This window comes from Mobula hypostoma, chromosome 29 (genome assembly GCF_963921235.1).
Source record: "Mobula hypostoma chromosome 29, sMobHyp1.1, whole genome shotgun sequence".
NCBI classification, from domain to species: domain Eukaryota; kingdom Metazoa; phylum Chordata; class Chondrichthyes; order Myliobatiformes; family Myliobatidae; genus Mobula; species Mobula hypostoma.
This window is the reverse complement of record NC_086125.1, coordinates 6,299,481-6,317,568: the sequence shown is the minus strand read 5'-3', so window position 1 is coordinate 6,317,568 and position 18,088 is coordinate 6,299,481. Positions and strand designations below refer to the sequence as shown.

At 46.2% G+C, this 18,088-nt stretch overlaps 1 protein-coding gene across 1 annotated transcript in view; it reads left to right on the top strand.

Annotated features, from left to right (window-relative positions):
* The window catches only part of ppan (peter pan homolog), a 105,070-nt gene that overhangs the window by 81,852 nt on the left and 5,130 nt on the right, over positions 1-18,088 (top strand). The gene's annotated exons all lie outside the window — the stretch shown is intronic.

The window sequence follows — 18,088 nt, the reverse complement described above, 5'->3', positions numbered from 1 at the left end:
CAAAAAACAAGCAGTTCATAGGATGGGGGAAGAGGCAGAACGAGCCTCTTGTTGGATTTGGAGTAGGCGAGAGGAGGGGAGCTGGAAGCCAGGAGCAGATGGGCAGTGATTTGGCCACCACTGCCGGCCCACCAACTGGAGAGTGTCGTGGTTAAGGGTCGAAACACTCGGTGAAGGTTGGGAACCACCTGATGACATCTGCTCCTGGCTGAAGGCTACAGTTACCTTATAACGTAACTGGAGAATGCACCCTAACAGGTGTATGTAACAAGTAACAAAGTACAACAGTTGCCTTTCTGTTAAGGTCTGTGATATGTTTTGGATACTGTCGTGCTACCCTGCATAATTGTCACATTAGCAAGATTTAGGGAAAGCGGACAGGTCTCTCACAGGGGCTAGGCAGCATGCGTTCAACAGAGGGATTTCCACACTTGCTGGCTTTGGGTCTGGTGTCTCGGAGTGCTGGGGAGCTCTCCATCGACTTTGAAGGCAAGGAGGATAATATTTCAGACAAGTTTGCACTCCGTAAATTTACTGGAACTGGAGAGAGGAGAAGATGACCTGAAGAGGTCGAAGGCACGATGGTGGTTGTATGCACATTATTTCAAAGATGTGGGACGCCACTCAAGCAGGATGCTGGGAGCATACAGAAAGCAATCTGCTTGAGCAAAAGCCTAGATGGAGTGGACATGGACATGATATTTCCAATGGTGGGGGAGTCTAGGACTCAAGGGCACAATGTCAGAATACCAGGACATCCCTCTAGAACAGCAATGAGAAATTTCTTCAGCCGGGGGGTAGAGACTCTGTGGAATTCATTGCCACAGGCAGTCGTGGAGGCCAAGCCATTGAATATACAATATATATGGATAGAATAGGGTCTTTTAAGAGCCTCTTAGATAGGTACATGGAACTTAGAAGAATGTGCTAGGGAAATTCTAGGCAGTTTCTAGAGTAGGTTACATGGTCGGCACAACATTGTGGGTCGAAGGCCCTGTAACGTGCTGTAGAATTCAATGTTCTATGTTCTGTATTTAAAGTGGAGGTTGATGGATTCCTGATTATTAAGGGCCTCAAAGGTTATGGGGAGGAGGGAGGAGAATGGGCTTGAGAGGGTTAATAAGATGGGCATGATGGAATGGTGGAGAAGACTCAACAGGCCGAATGGCCTAATTCTGATCCTAGGTCTTACTGAGCTCAGCAGGTCAGGCAGTATCCATAGGGAAAATGGACAGTTGGTGTTTTCAGTTGAAAATTGACAATTCCTTCCCCCATAGATGCTGTTTGAACCTCTGAGAAGGGTTCCGGCCCAAAACGTCGACTGATCGTTTCCACGGATGCTGCCTGACCTGCTGAGTCCCTCCAGCGTGTTGCCAGTGATCCTCCAGCAGACTGTTTGTTGTTTCAGATCCCAGCATCTGCAACCTCTTGTGTCTCTAAATTTATTCATTGCTTCAGATTCCAACCTCTCTAATCTCTTGTATCTCCCATTAAGATCACACAATGCCACGTGCTACCTAAACAAGGCAAGACAATTAACTGGACAATGGGTCCACTAGATTTACACTTTACCTAGCAGCCAGTCATTTTCTGTTTCAAGATTGCAGTTGCTGATGCATAAATGGATCCTTGCTGATTAATTAAAAACAACAAGATGTTGATTTGCTTTCTTGTAGCTGGAGACTTGTTTTTTCAGATGATTTCTACATAAAGTTAAAAGAATTATCATCATTAGACTGCCTTGCTATCATACAAAATTCTGAAAAAGATGGTTCAGATTGGTGTAGGGAAGATGTTTCTGCTGGATGTAGGGGTCTGGAATAGAAATGAGCTGGGAAACACTGATTGGGGAAGATGCTTGGAGCTGAGATGAAGAAAATATTCTTCATAGTCATAGTCATACTTTACCGATCCCAGGGGAAATTGGTTCATTTGGTAGTAGAGAACCTGTGGAGGCCAAGTCCCTAGGAATAAAAAAGGGGGATGGATAGATGTTTAGACATCAAGGAGAGGGAAGGAGTTTGGAGATAGAAGATTAGTTGATCAAACTGAAAGGCAGAACAATCTCGAAGGGCTGAACAGCTCGTAATTCTCTGTGACAAATGATCATCTGTCTCAGCTCCATTTTCTCGCACTGTCGCCACATTGTTCGATTTTCTTATCACACAGAAATCTTTGCGCTCTCTCGTTTCCTAAAAAAACGTTTCACCAAAACTCGAAACTGATATTTGAATGAATATTTCGCTGCGAACCAGTGTAATGCCCTGTTCTAGTGTTTGATATAGGAACTAGGTTTTTAGTTAGTTTTTTTTAAAGAAGAAACCCTCTAGGAAACAACTAGTTTTACAGCATCAGAAGCTGCAGGAAATAAAATGAGCCAGATTAAGAGAGCATGGGAACATCAAAGGAGTAGGTTGAGATGCTTCTGCTAAAGCCAGCGGTGGTGTGAGCAGGTATCTGAGTGATCTACCCTTACTGCTGTGAAGCAAGAGCTCAGCCAATCCAATTCAATGGACGAACTCCTTCCCTACTGCCCGCTGTTCGAAATGCATTCTTGGCTGCCTCGTGAGGGCAAGGAAGTACCCTGTCCACATCAGCACCTAAACTACAGATGTTTGCTAAATGACCCCTATCAAATTAGCAATGATGTATCACACACAAAATGCTGGAGGAACTCAGCAGGTCAGGCAGCATCTATGGAGAGGAATAAACAGTTGACCTTACAGGCTGGGACCCTTCATCAGAGTCCCAGTCAACGGTCTTTGCCCAAATCCTCAACTGTGTCCAGATGAGGGGATTACAGTGCTAACCTGTTAATTTATTTTAATAGGATAATTTTCTCATCCCAGGAATTTGCCTGATGAATCTCTTCCAAGATGCCTGCAATGCTAGTAGGTCCTTTAGATAAGGGGACAAAACTATTCACAGTATTCTAGGTGTGGCCTCATCAAAATCCTGTATAATTATCACAAAATTTCTGTATTTCTACACTGCAACTATTTGCAATGAAGACAACGTGTTAACTACTTGCTAACTTTGCCTGTAAACTTTTTGTGACTCATGCACTGGAACACCTTTTTTAAACTCATTTGCAGTGGTTTTTTTTCCCTTTGGATAGAAATCTGCCTTTTAATTCCACTGAGACGTGATCTCACCCACGCTAAATCCATGTGCCAAGTTTGCACCCACTTGCTCAGCCTATCTACACTACTGTGCAAAAGTCTTAGGCACATGTAAAAAAAATCTGTAAAAATAATAAAACTAAAAGTTTTTGGATGTCAAAAAATGATTATAAAGAGCAGCAAAGAGTGAAAAAAACTAAATCAAATCAATATTTGGGGTGACTACACTTTGCTTTTAAAACTGTGTCAATTATCTTGGTTGTTCCAAGTATCTTGGAGAACTTGCCACAGTTCCTCTGCAGACTTTGGCTGGCCCGCTTGCTTCCGTTTCTCCAGGTAATCCCAGACAGCCTCGATAATATTGAGATCAAGGCTCTGTGGAAGCCATACTATCTGAAACGATATAAAAAATCTAGGGTGACTAAGACTTTTACACAGAACTGAATATACTGCCACAATCACAAGATCCTTATCATGATTTGCCCTTCCACCTGTCTTTGTGTCGTGTTAAATTGTTCTCATAAAGGCAAGAAAAAGCCTCAAAGTCCCCTGGAAATTAATTTAACATGCTTAGTCAACCGGGGCCCAAGACTGGTGGGGAAACATCCCAGAATTTACTACAAGCCAGTCCCAAAGGGACACTGAACGCAAACAGTGGAAAGAGGGTACAGACCCCACACTCAGCCCGTTGAGAATTGTTTGTCTCACCTATAATTCAAGTTGCACATATACCATTTAGTGGTACGGCTCGTGGAAATTATTTAAAGATAAAGATTAGCTGTATTTGTCACATTTGTTACACATCCAAACATACGGTAAAAACGAGTCGTTTCTGTCAATGACCAGCACAGTCCAAGGGTGTGCTGGTGGCAGGTCACAAGTGTTGCTATGTTTCCAGCATCACCGTAGTGTACTAACAACTTACTAACCTAACACTGTACCTATCAACTTGTTTTGAGGAATCAATGGTCCTTGATCTCAAGATCCCTCTGTTCCTCCACATTGCTAAGAATCCGGCTATTAATCCTGTACTTTGCTTTCAAATTTGACCTTCCAGACAATATTACTTCACATGTTCCTGGATTGAACTCCATCTGACACTTCTCAGTCCAGTTCAGCACCCAATGTCCCATCGACACCTACGACAGCCACCTGCATTATCCACAACACCACCAAACTCTGTGCCATCTGAAAGTCACCCTTCCACTTCCTCATCCGCTGATAAAAATCACAAAGAGTGCAAAGACTTTGGTTTAATCTTGATCTCACTTTGCACATTCTCCCCGTCATTGGGTTTCCCCCGGGTGCTCCAGTTTATTTGCACATCCCAGAGGTGTCTGGGACAGCAGGTTCATTGATCGCAGTAAATTAATGGCACCACGGTGGTGCAGTGGTTGGCGTAATGTTATCACAGCGCCAGCGACCCGTGTTCAATTCCGTCACTGTCTATACAGAGTTTATACGTTCACCCCACGACTAGGCGGGTTTCTTCCAGGTGCCCCAGTTTCTTCGCACATTGCAAAGACATACGGGTTCCTCGACTAATTGGTCATGTGGGTGTGTAATTGGGCAGCGCGGGCTCATTGGGCTGGAAGGGCCGGTTACTGTGCTGCTTCTGTAAATAAAAGAAATCGTCCTTGGTGTGTAGTGGCAGGATATGTGGGGAGTTGACGAGGCTCTAGGGAGAATAGTGTGGGTGGGTGCCTGCAGATTCATTTGCCTTCAGGGTTTGCTTCTGTGCAGTGTGCCACTGTGAACCATTTGTAATACCGACCTGCCTGTGAAATAATTTAACAAAGAAACCTGCAGAAAATATTCAGGGTTGAGGACACTGTGAGCATTCCATTGTGCTCTTTAGTTTAAATTCAGCTATAGTGAGATCTTTTAATTCAACACTATTTTTGGTGAAATCTGGGTGGAGCACAAACCCTGTGTTGTGCCTATACAGTCACGTCACTTGAGTACGACGCCCTGGCTGTGAAGCTTCGCTCCGCGTTGCCTGTTCCAATCAAATGCATTCTTAGTGACTTCAACGAGTTTGCACCATTAATGCTGACTCCACGTTTGAAGTTCTGCCCTTTAGGCCATAAGGCTATAAGACATAGTAGCTGTATGAGGCCATTTGGCCCATCGAGTGGACTAGTAGAGGTGTTCCACATTGTGCAGTTACTCATTTTGTCACTGTTGCTAAGCCTCCAACTCTGATGCAAGATTCTATGGAGAGGCGTCGCTGTTGGTGATATCTGCCCTAAGGCTGTCGGGTTTGCTAATTCTTGAATGTCTAGACAAGGCAAATGGCCGTGGATGTCCCCTTTCTCCCTCCAGCAGCTGTCAGCTCTCCAATCGCTGTCTGGAGCCGTGAGCACAAGCTGCCGACAAACCTCAGTGGAGAGTATCCTGGTCTGTCACAGGAAAAGCCCCCCCCCCACCATTGAGCACACCTACAAGGAGCACTGCTACAAGAAAGCAGCATCCATCATCGGCGACATCCACCATCCAGGCCATGTTCCTTTCTTACTGTTGCCATCAGGAAGGAGACTCAGGAGCCTTGGGTCCCACGCCACCAAGTTCAGGAATATTTATTACCCTCAACCATCAGGCTCCTGAACCAGCATGGACAACTTCACTCACCTCAACACCGAACTGATTCCAAAACCTATGGACTCACTTTCGAGGACTCCACCATTCACGTTCTCAATACGTTCATCTATCTGTCTGTTGATTTGTATTTGCACAGTTTGTCTTCTTTTGCACATTGTTTGTCCTTTGTGTGTAGTTTTTCATCCCTTCTATTGTATTTCTTTGTGTATACCGTGAATGCCACAAGAAAATGAATCTCAGGGTGGTAAACGGTGACATGTATGTACTTTGACAATAAATTTACTTTGATCTGACCGGGAAATGGCGGCACATTTTGGAACCTCTCATCCAAAACGTGCAGTCAAGAACAATTGATCACAAAGCTGGTGAAAAAGACATGAGCTGCTCCTGAGAATGACTGCTGACCCTCTCCCAGGTTTTAAGGGTCTAATATTTCAAGGTTGTATTCACACAAGCTCTGATCAGTTGGTTAACAACAGAGTCATTACTTGTTAATCTGATGAGACTGTGTTTCTGAGCCGTAATCTCAGTCGTAGTTAACATGTGCCAGGCAATCAGAGCTGTAGACTTAGGGTCCGTCACCATCCCAGATACAATATTAGATGGCATATCACTGCCCACCTACAGTGCCATGGACTCTGTCGACATCTCAGCTACGTCTTGTCAAAGCCTTTGGGGAATTTTCTCTTTATGTTGTTCATATCCAGTGTCGCAACAGTCTCTAAACCCTGTTGTGGATTACGAGCCCAATCTTGGGGCACGAAGTTGTAAACAAAGGCTGGGGAAGTGAAGAGGGCGCGGTGGCGTAGTGGTTAGCACAATGCTTTACATTACAGCCGCTGCCTGTGAAGAGGTTGCACGTTCTCCCCGTGTCCGCGTGGGTTTCCTCCGGGTGCTCCAGTTTCCTCCCACAGTCCAAAGACGTACTAGTTGGTAGGTTAATTGGTCATTGTAAATTGTCCTGTGATTAGGCTAGGGTTAAACTGGGGTATTGCTGGGCAGTGGGGCAGTGGGGCTCTAGGGACATAGTCCATGCTGTATCCCAGTAAATAAATAATATTATTGTCACATACTTTACTTCATACTTTATTGTCGCCAAACATGAATGTACAATCATCACAGCGATATTTGATTCTGCGCTTCACACTCCCTGGCTTACAAATGCTAAATATTAAAAATAGTAAAAATTAGTAAATATTAAAAATTTAAATTATAAATCATAAATAGAAAATAGAAAAGTGGAAAGTGAGGTAGTGTAAAAAAAACCGAGAGACAGGTCCGGATATTTGTAGGGTACGGCCCAGATCCGGGTCAGGATCCGTTCAGCAGTCTTAGCACAGTTGGAAGGAAGTTATACTGAGATATAGTGAAAAGCTTTTGTTTGCTTGCATTTCCAGAGAGATCAGATTCAGGCTCACACAGTGAAATGCGTCATTTGTGTTAACAACCAACACAATCTAGGGATCTGCTGGAGGTGCAGAGGCCTGAAGTGACCCCACACATTCCGTCGCCAACAAAGCTTTCCCACAGCCCTCAGGGGGGGAACACAAGCAAGTCTCTAACTCTAGCGGAAGCTGTCTCCAGGCCTCCAACCCTACAGTCCCTGGCCTGGACTCACAGATTTGTGGATATTGGACATCCAAATCGCAGATAGTAGGCCTCAACTTCCAGACTCGTTGACTTTGGCATTCCAATTTCAATCTTTGGCAGAGACCGGTGATCCAGAACTATACACGAAGGCTAGGTACTGTATGCCCTTCGGAAGGCGATCTTAAGAGCGAGAAAACAATTCCATTTGAGGCTAGAGACATTAGCTCTGGCAGGGTTTGCAGGCCATTACCTCCCTCAAAGTGAAACCTAATGTCGTGAGTGCCAGTGAAGCTTCTCTCCCAGATGAGATCCACACCGTCTATGCCCGCTTTGAAAGGGAGAATAGCTATGAGGATCCTTGCTGCATCCAGTGGCCCTGTAAGTCTGTCTTGAGGCCAACGTAAGATCATTCAGGAGGGTAAACCTTCGCAAGGAATCAGGCCCTGGGGTGTACCCGGTAGGGTTGTGAAAATCTGAGCCAGCCACCTGGCGGGAGTGTTCAAGGACGTCTTCAGTCTGTCACTGCTGCAGTCAGAGGTTCCCACCTCCTTCAAGAGGCTGGCAATCATACCGGTGGTCAAGAAGAGCAGGGCAATGACTATCACCCAGTCACACTCACACCTACGGTGATGAAGTGCTTTGGGAGGTTGGTCACGGCTAGAATCAACTCCTGCCTCAGCCAGGACCCGGACCTACTGCAATGTGCCTATCACCACAACAGGTCTACAGCAGATGCAGTCTCACTGGCTCTCCACTCGGCCTTGGGTCACCTAGATAGTAATAATGCCTATGTCAGGCTGCTGTTTATTGATTACAGCTCAGCATTCAATGCAATCATATCCTCATTTCTAATCAAAAAGCTCCAGAACCTGGGCCTCTGTACCTCCCTCTGCAACTGGATCCTTGACTTCATGACGAGGAGATCACAGTCTGTACAGATTGGAAATAACATCTCTCGCTCACCGACATTCAACTGTGGCACACCTCAAGGATGTGGCTTAGCCCACGGCTGTTAGACTCTCTATACCTATGACTGTGTGGTTAGGCATATCTCAAACATCATCTATAAACATGCCAATGGCACAACCATTGTTGGTCAAATCTCAGATGGCGATGAGGAGGCATACGGGGTGAGATAAACTAGCTCGTTGAGTGGTGTCATAGCAACAACCTTGTTAGTCCTGACGAAGGGTCTCGGCCCGAAACGCCGACTGTACTTCTTCCTATAGATGCTGCCTGGCCTGCTGCGTTCACCAGCATTTTTTGTGTGTGAACCTTGCACTCAACGTCTACACCGTAGCCTACGCAAGTGGGCTACGCTGTTGTGAGCATTTATACTTGTGCGTTGGTGTGTCTGCGTTGCTCTGCAATTCACCGCCAAAACACTATTTGGCGGTGGGGTTTCTATGCCACTGTGTTGAGTTTCTTCGTGCTGAGACTCAACGCGAAGAAACTCAAACTTCAAACAATGGTGACTGTGTTACGTACCCCGTAACTGGGTTGCCAAACCAGCAGAAATGGATCACTCAGTTGGAGTCTGGATTACTAGAACTAAGAAAGTTTTATTAAAGAAACAAGCAACACAGTACGTTAATCAAAAGGATAATAAATGCAACAGTTCAGCAATGAGAAACACACATGTGCACAGAATTAAGATAACAGGATCAATCAAGCTCTATCGTTGTCTAGGGGTAAATGACCAGTTTCAAAGTGACGCAAAGTTCAGTTCAATTTAGTTCAGTTCAGTTCGCAGTAATCGCTGCCGTGGGAGATGGACAGTGGGGGGAAGGAGAGAGAGAGCAAAAACGAATGAATATTCAAAACGGCTTCCACACAGACCTTCGCAGTCAGCTTTCGGGCGAGTCCTTTGTGATGTCATCTGAGGTCACCGACCATGACCCCTCCGTTTCCAGATACGATCGTTTCTCTGCGCTGAACCTGGCACCCAGGCAAGGGTGGACACACACCAGGTTCCCACCGATCGTGCCTTTCCACCCTAAGCGTCTATGGCTTGATCCCGCGATCAGCCGTCCAAGAACCTCCCACCGACTTGTGAGAGGCGCACTGCTTCCAGGGTCTCGTTACCTCGGGGTGTCGTGTGTGTCTTGCCTTAGCGAACCTGTCCCTTTTTATCCCCCTGCTGGGGTATCGCCTGTCCATCACTTCAAACAGTTCAGGGTTCAAAGGGGGAGCCGATCTTGACAGCTCTCCTTCCTTCATTAACATCTCCAAATGCTTCTCCATTGTTTTCCTTATCTCTCTCTCTCCTGAAGACAGGTGGCAGACCAACTGCTGATCCCACTGGTGCCAGCCCAGGACAGCTACATCTTAATCTATGTGTATTCTTGTCACAACTGAAACTGAAGGAGGGTGAATTTTCTGTGCTTGTCCGGCCACTGAGAGACGTGGACGAGGAAATGCATTTCAAATATTTTCAGATGTCGGCGGGTAGATTTGACCATTTGGTTCATCATCTCCAACCATTAATATCGCATCAGTGTACGCACAGTATACTCAGAGACTGGCAATCACCATTCGAGTTTTAGCTTCAGGTGGAAGTCAACAGGCTGTAGCAGCTAGCTACAAACTGGCATCAAGCACAGGGTCCTCCATGATTTCGCAGGTCTGTAAAGCTTTATGAAAAGTATTGCAGCCAGAGTTCCTTCTCTGCCCTTCAGTCGCCCAATGGGAAGCTGTTGCAGCGTAGGAGGAAATGCGATGCTACCAAGCGGACCAATCACAGTTGTTGCGGTCTGCGTCACCGCGACGTGTAGTTACATTTTTGGGGAGGAGCGCATTAGGGTACATGGCTACACCATACCTGCGGCGTAGATTTGACACACTTGTTACATACATCTGTTAGGGTGCATTCTCCAGTTACCTTGTAAGGTAACTGTAGCCTTCAGCCAGGAGCAGATCCCAACCTTCACCAAGTGTTTCAACCCTTAACCACGACACTCTCCAGTTGGTGGGCCGGCAGTGGTGGCCAAATCACTGCCCATCTGCTCCTGGCTTCCAGCTCCCCTCCTCTCGCCTACTCCAAATCCAACAAGAGGCTTGTTCTGCCTCTTCCCCCATCCTACGAGCTGCTTGTTTTTTGCTCCTTTTGTCCAGGCCCAGAGCTGACAACAACCGCCATGCTGATTTGGCTGGGAAACCTCTGCAGCCGATCTCCACGGGGAACAGCCATGCCTGCCATCCCTTGTCTTTATACTCCTGCACTAAGGGCTGGTACTTCAAGGCCTTTCTCCCGTGGGCCTCTTCCCATCCCTCCTCCCACGGCACAGTCAGCTCAACCAGAATTATTTTCCTGTCTTCGGTTGACCACAGTACAATGTCCAGGTGTAGGGTTGTGTGCACCACATCCGGGAACTGCAACCTCCTTCCCACATCGATCCTCATCTCCCAGGACCTGGCCGTTAGCAGCAGATTGGGCTTTGGTTGTTTGGTTACGAAAGGCCTGGCTCCCTCTTTAATGAAGGTGATGGCCTTCCTCAAATCTGTGCCAGCCGTCCTCTTCTTGCATCTCTCTTGCTCTAGTGTGTCAGCAAGAGCCAGAAGCACCTTATCAAGGCGCCACCTATACTGTCCTTGAGTTAGAGCTGTTTTACACCCGGACAGTATATGAGCCGGTGTCCCCTTTTGACCACAGAGCTTACAGTTCGGGTCCTCTCTCATCCCCCATGTGTACAGATGTAATGGTGAAGGAAGGGTGTCATACATGGATCGCAAGAGGAAGGAAATACAGAAGGGCTCCAGTCTCTATAACTCTGCCCATGAGATCTTGCGCTTACAACACGCTGGAGGAACTCAACAGGTCGGGCAGCATCCGTGGAAAAGATCGGTCAATGTTTCGGGCCAGAACCCTTCGTCAGGACTGTAGAGGGAAGGGGCAGAGGCCCTATAAAGAAGGTGGGGGGAGGGTGGGAAGGAGAAGGCTGGTAGGTTCCAGGTGAAAAACCAGTAAGGGGAAAGATAAAGGGATGGGGGAGGGGATAGGTAGGAAAGGTGAAGAAAGAATAGGGGAAAACACAATGGGTAGTAGAAGGAGGCGGAACCATGAGGGAGGTGATAGGCAGCTGGGGGAGGGGGCAGAGTGACATAGGGATAGGGGAAGGGAGGGGAAGGGAGGGGGAGGGAGGGGGAGGGAATTACCACAAGTTGGAGAATTCTATGTTCATATCAAGGGGCTGGAGACTACCTAGATGGTATATGAGGTGTTGCTCCTCCAACCTGAGTTTAGCCTCATCATGGCAGTAGAGGAGGCGATGTATGGACATATCTGAATGGGAGTGGGAAGCAGAGTTGAAGTGGGTGGCTACTGGGAGATCCTGTCTGTTGTGGCGGACGGAGAATTTTGAATTCCTCCACAACAGATGACAGGGGAAGCTGAAGTTGCCCAGAATGAATGTAGAGGCCCACTGAAGAGAAGCTTGGGGGAACTCCCAACCATCTCTGCAGGTGCTTGTTGGTTTTCCTCTCGATGCCCTCTACGGCAGTCATGGGGAACTCATGAAGTGTGAAGAGCCAGAGAAGCCTGGGCAGAAGGCTGTATTGGTACAGCCAGATCTTGAATTTACCCGGAAGTCCGGATTTGTCGATCTTCTTCAGCCATTCGTCTGTCTGCTTCACAACATTGGTGACATTGGCCCCCTCTGTCAGCGATACATTAAACCACTTCCCCAAGCATTTTATCGGGTTATCTTCAAGGGAAGGGATGACCTCACCCTGAACCTGGAGGCTGAACTTGCTAGTAACTTTGCCCTTTCTGATCACCATGCACCTGAGGTATAAATTGGCCTTAACATTGCATTTGCCGTCCTTACTACCAACGCAGCCTGCAAGCTAACATCTTGTACAGTAAACAGTCTGTGAGAAAATCTTTTCACTGTATCTTGGTACATATAAAAATAATAACTTAGTAGCAAATGCAAAGAGTTGGCAGACAAAGTACAGTGTAAGAAAGTATGGGGTTATGCACTTTGATAGGAAGAGTAAAGGTGTAAACTATTTTCTAAATGGAGGGAGAATTCAGGAATTGGAGGTGCAGAGGGACTTGGGATTCCTAGTTCAAAGGTAACCTGAAGGTTGAGTCAGTAGCAAAGAAGCCAAATGCAACGTGATCATTCGTTTCCAAAGCACTAGAATACAAAAGCAAGGCAGTCCTGAAAAAAAAGGTCTCAGCCTGAAACGTCGACTCTTTACTCTTTTCCATAGATGCTGCCTGACCTGCTGAGTTCCTCCAGCCCTTTGTGTATGTTGCTCTGGATTTCCAGCACCTGCAGATGTGCTCTGAGGCTTTGTCAGGCATTCGAGTGCATCTGGAATACTGTGACTAAGGAAGGATGAAGTGACCCTGGAGATGGTCCGGAGTAGGTTCTGCGAGAGGGGCTCTGGATCTGTAATGGGTGGCATTCAGAGATCTTATTGAAATCTACCAAATACTGAAACATATGGATAGAGTGGACGTGGAGACAGTGTTTCCATTAGTAGGAGAGTCTAGAATCCAAGGCACGTCCTCAGAATAAAGGAACATCCCTTTAAAGCTGAGATGAGGGTGAATTTGTAGAGTTTGTTCCCACAGTGGGCTGTGAGACGGAAATCATTGGGTATGTTTAAGGCAGATATTGGTAGGTTCTTGACTGATAAGGGGTTTAAAGGTTTTGGGGAGCAGGAGGGAAAACAGGGCTGAGAGAAAATATCAGCTGAAATTGACATAGTGGAGCAGACTTGGTGGGCTGATTTATTTAATATTGAGATACAGTGTGGAGTAGGCCCTTCTGGTCCTCCAAGCCTCACCACCCAGCAACCCCCAATTCAATCCAATTATAACCATATAACAATTACAGCACGGAAACAGGCCATCTTGGCCCTTCTAGTCCTTGCCGAACTCTTACTCTCATCTAGTCCCACCAACCTGCACTCAGCCCATAACCCTCCATTCCTTTCCTATCCATATATCTATCCAATTTAACTTTAAACAACAACATCAAACCTGCCTCAACCACTTCTGCTGGAAGCTCGTTCCACACAGCTACCACTCTCTGAGTAAAGAAGTTCCCCCTCATGTTACCCCTAAACTTTTGCCCTTTAACTTTCAACTCATGTCCTCTTGTTTCAATCTCCCCCACTCCCAATGGAAAAAGCCTATCCACGTCAACTCTATCTATCCCCCTCATAATTTTAAATACCTCTATCAAGTCCCCCCTCAACCTTCTACGCTCCAAAGAATAAAGACCTAACTTGTTCAACCTTTCTCTGTAACTTAGGAGATGAAACCCAGGCAACATTTTAGTAAATCTCCTCTGTACTCTCTCAATTTTATTGACATCTTTCCTATAATTCGGTGACCAGAACTGTACACAATACTCCAAATTTGGCCTCACCAATGCCTTATACAATTTCAACATTACATCCCAACTCCTATACTCAATCAACAGAAATTCTGCAGATGCTGGAAATTCAAGCAACACACATCAAAGTAGCTGGTGAACGCAGCAGGCCAGGCAGCATCTCTAGGAAGAGGTACAGTCGACGTTTCAGGCCGAGACCCTTCGTCTTGAGAAGGGTCTCGGCCTGAAATGTCGACTGTACCTCTTCCTAGAGGTGCTGCCTGGCCTGCGGCGTTCACCAGCTACTTTGATGTGTGTTGCTCCTATACTCAATGCTCTGATTAATAAAGGCCAGCATACCAAAAGCTTTCTCCACCACCCTAACCACATGAGATTCCACCTTCAGGGAACTATGCACCATTATTCCTAGATCCCTCTGTTCTACAGCATTCTTTAATGCCCCACCATTTACCATGTATGTCCTATTTTGATTAGTCCTACCAAAATGTAACACCTTACATTTTTCAGCATTAAACTCCATCTTCCATCTTTCAGCCCACTCTTCTAACTGGCCTAAATCTCTCTGCATGCTTTGAAAACCTGCTTCATTATCCACAACGCCACCTATCTTAGTATCATCTGCATACTTACTAATCCAATTTACCACCCCATCATCCAGATCATTAATATATATGACAAACAACATTGAACCCAGTACAGATCCCTGAGGCACACCGCTACACGCCGTCCTCCAATCTGACACAGAGTTATCCACCACCACTCTCTGGTGTCTCCCATCCAGCCACCGCTGAATCCATTTTACTACTTTGATATTAGTGCCTAATGATTGAACCTTCCTAACTAACCTTCCATGTGGAACCTTGTCTAAGGCCTTACTGAAGTCCATATAGACAACATCCACCGCTTTACCCTCGTCAACTTTCCTAGTAACCTCTTCAAAAAATTCAATAAGATTTGTCAAACATGACCTTCCATGCACAAATCCATGTTGACTGCTCCTAATCAGACCTTGTCTATCCAGATAATTATATATACCATCTCTAAGAATACTTTCCATCTATTTACCTACCACTGCCGTCAAACTCACAGGTCGATAATTGCTATGTTTACTCTTAAAACCCTTTTTAAACAATGGAACCACATGAGCAATACGCCAATCCTCCGGCACCATCCCCGTTTCTAATGACATTTGAAATATTTCTGTCAGCGCCCCTGCTATTTCCACATTAACTTCCCTCAAGGTCCTAGGGAATATCTTGTCCGGACCCGGAGACTTATCCACTTTTATATTCCTTAAAAGCGCCAGTACCTCCTCTTCTTTAATCGTCATACTTTCCATAACTTCCCTACTTGTTTCCTTTACCTTACACGATTCAATATCCTTCTCCTTAGTGAATACCGAAGAAAAGAAATTGTTCAAAATCTCCCCCATCTCTTTTGGCTCCACACATAGCTGTCCACTCTGATTCTCTAAGGGACCAATTTTATCCCTCACTATCCTTTTGCTATTAATATAACTGTAGAAACCCTTTGGATTTATTTTCACCTTACTTGCCAAAGCAGCCCCATATCTTCTTTTAGCTTTTCTAATTTCTTTCTTAAGATTCTTTTTATATTCTTTACATTCCTCTCGCACCTCATTAACTCCAAGCTGCCTATATTTATTGTAGATCCCTCTCTTTTTCTGAACCAAGTTTCCAATATCCCTTGAAAACCATGGCTCTCTCAAACTTTTAACCTTTCTTTTCAACCTAACAGGAACATAAAGATTCTGTACCCTCAAAATTTCACTCCATTTCTCTATTACATAATTCCCATAAAACAAATTGTCCCAATCCACTCCTTCTAAATCCTTTCACATCTCCTCAAAGTTAGCCTTTCTCCAATCAAAAATCTCAGCCCTAGGTCCAGTCCTATTCTTCTCCATAATTATATTGAAACTAATGGTATTGTGATCACTGGACCCGAAGTGCTCCCCAACACAAACCCCTCCGTCACCTGACCTATCTCATTCCCCAACAGGAGATCTAACACTACCCCTTCTCTAGTTTGTACCTCTATGTATTGCAGCTAAAAACTATCTTGCACACATTTGACAAACTCCAAACCATCCAGCTCTTTTACAGAATGGGCTTCCTAGTCTATGTGTGGAAAATTAAAATCTCCCACAATCACAACCTCGTGCTTACTACAAATATCTGCTATCTCCTTACAAATTTGCTCCTCCAGTTCTCGGTCCCCATTAGGTGGTCTATAATACACCCCTATAAGCGTCACTCCACCTTTCCCATTCCTCAGTTCCACCCAAATAGCCTCCCTAGACGAGTCCACTAATCTATCCTGCCAGAGGAGCGCTGTTATATTCTCTCTGACAAGCAATGCAACACCTTCCCCTCTTGCCCCTCCTATTCTATCACACCTGAAGCAATGAAATCCTGGAATATTCAGCTGCCAATCACACCCCTCCTGCAACCACGTTTCACTAATAGCTACAACATCATATTTCCAGGTATCAATCCATGCTCTAAGCTCATCCACCTTTCTTACAATGCTCCTAGTATTAAAATAGATGCATTTAAGAAATTCACCACCTCTTACTCTCTGTTTACCCTTAATGGAGCAAACAACTTTGTTATCTTTTTCTTCCTTGTCCCCTTCATCTTTGGTCTGAATGCTCCTGATCTCTGTCCCCTGCCTATCCTCCCTCACACACTGTCTACCAGCTTTCTCTATTTGTGAACTAACCTCCACTCTCCTAGTCTCTTTAATTTGATTCCCACCCCCAACCATTCTATTTAAAGTCACCTCTGTAGCCTTCACAAATCTCCCCGCTAGGATATTGGTCCCCCTAGGATTCAAGTGTAACCCGTCCTTTTTGTACAGGTCACGCCTGCGCCAAAAGAGGTCCCAATGATCCAAAAACTTGAAGCCTTGCCTCCTGCTCCAGTCCCTCAGCCACGCATTTATCCTCCACCTCATTGCATTCCTACTCTCACTGTCGCATGGCACAGGCAGTAACCCTGAGATTACTACCGTTTGCGGTCCTTTTTCTCAACTCTCTTCCTAGATCCCTATATTCTCCTTTCAGGACCTCTCCCCTTTTCCTACCTATGTCATTGGTACCTATATGTACCACGACCTCTGGCTCCTCTCCCTCCCACTTCAGGATATCTTGGACGCGATCAGAAACATCCTGGACCCTGGCACCAGGGAGGCAAACTACCATCCGGGTCTCCTAACTACGGTCACAGAATCGCCTTTCTGAACCCCTTACTATCGAGTCCCCTATTACTACTGCCCTCCTCTTCCTTTCCCTACCCTTCTGAGCTACAGGGCCGGACTCTGTGCCGGAGGCATGGCGACTGTTGCTTCCCCCAGGTAAGCTGTCCCCCCCAACAGTACTCAAACAGGAGTACTTATTGTTAAGGGGCACAGCCACCAGGGTACTCTCTAGCACCTGACCCTTCTCCTTCCCCCTCCTAACCGTGACCCACTCGTCTGCCTCCCGTGGCCCCGGTGTGACCACCTGCCTGTAACTCCTCTCTATCAACTCCTCACTCTCCCTGACCAGACGTAGGTCACCGAGCTGCAGCTCCAGTTCCCTAACACGGTCCCGTAGGAGCTGCATCTTGGCGCACCTGGCGCAGATGTGGACATCCGGGGGGCCACATCCTCCCACATCCGACACCGAGCACAACAAGCTGCCCTCACACTCATACTTCTCCTCTCCTCAAATAACAGGAAAAATTGAAAACTAAACCTACTTTGCCTCACCCGTTTCCGCATCAGCCCGTTAAGCCAAAGCCCTTAAGCCTTCACTCTGCTCCCGGCTCACTCCGCCGCCCGCAAACTACGCTGCCCGCTGTATAAGGCCGTGTTCCTTTTACATCTTCCGCGCTTCACTGCCTGACGTCACACACCCGCACAGTCCCGCCTCTTTGAACGCCGATGAAAAAAACGAAAAATTCAAAATGGCTTCCTCCACACTCCTGCTCCGATTCTCAGACTTCCTTTTCTGAATTAAACCCGAATCAGGATTTCTGTCCTTTTAAATCTTCTGTGCTTCACTGCCCGACGTCACACGCCTGCGCAGTCCTATATGTTCCTGTATCTTATGGGCTGTGGATCCACAGACCTGTATGTGAGCCTGACCTCCGGTGCAGCATATGTGGAGACATACACATTTCCCCTGGGTGCTCCAGCTTCCTCCCAACCCCAGAGGCCCATTGGTAAGTTCATTGGCTACTCCAAATTACGTTGACTGTAGATGATGACAAAAGGGATCAAAATTAGTTTGTGAGTGAGAGGGAACGTTATAGGGGTACATGGAAATAAAGGGAAAGGGAGTGAGACTCTTAGGCTCAATTGCTTCCCTGAGAGCTGGCAGGGAGCCAATAGTCCAAATGGCCGCACATTTGTTGA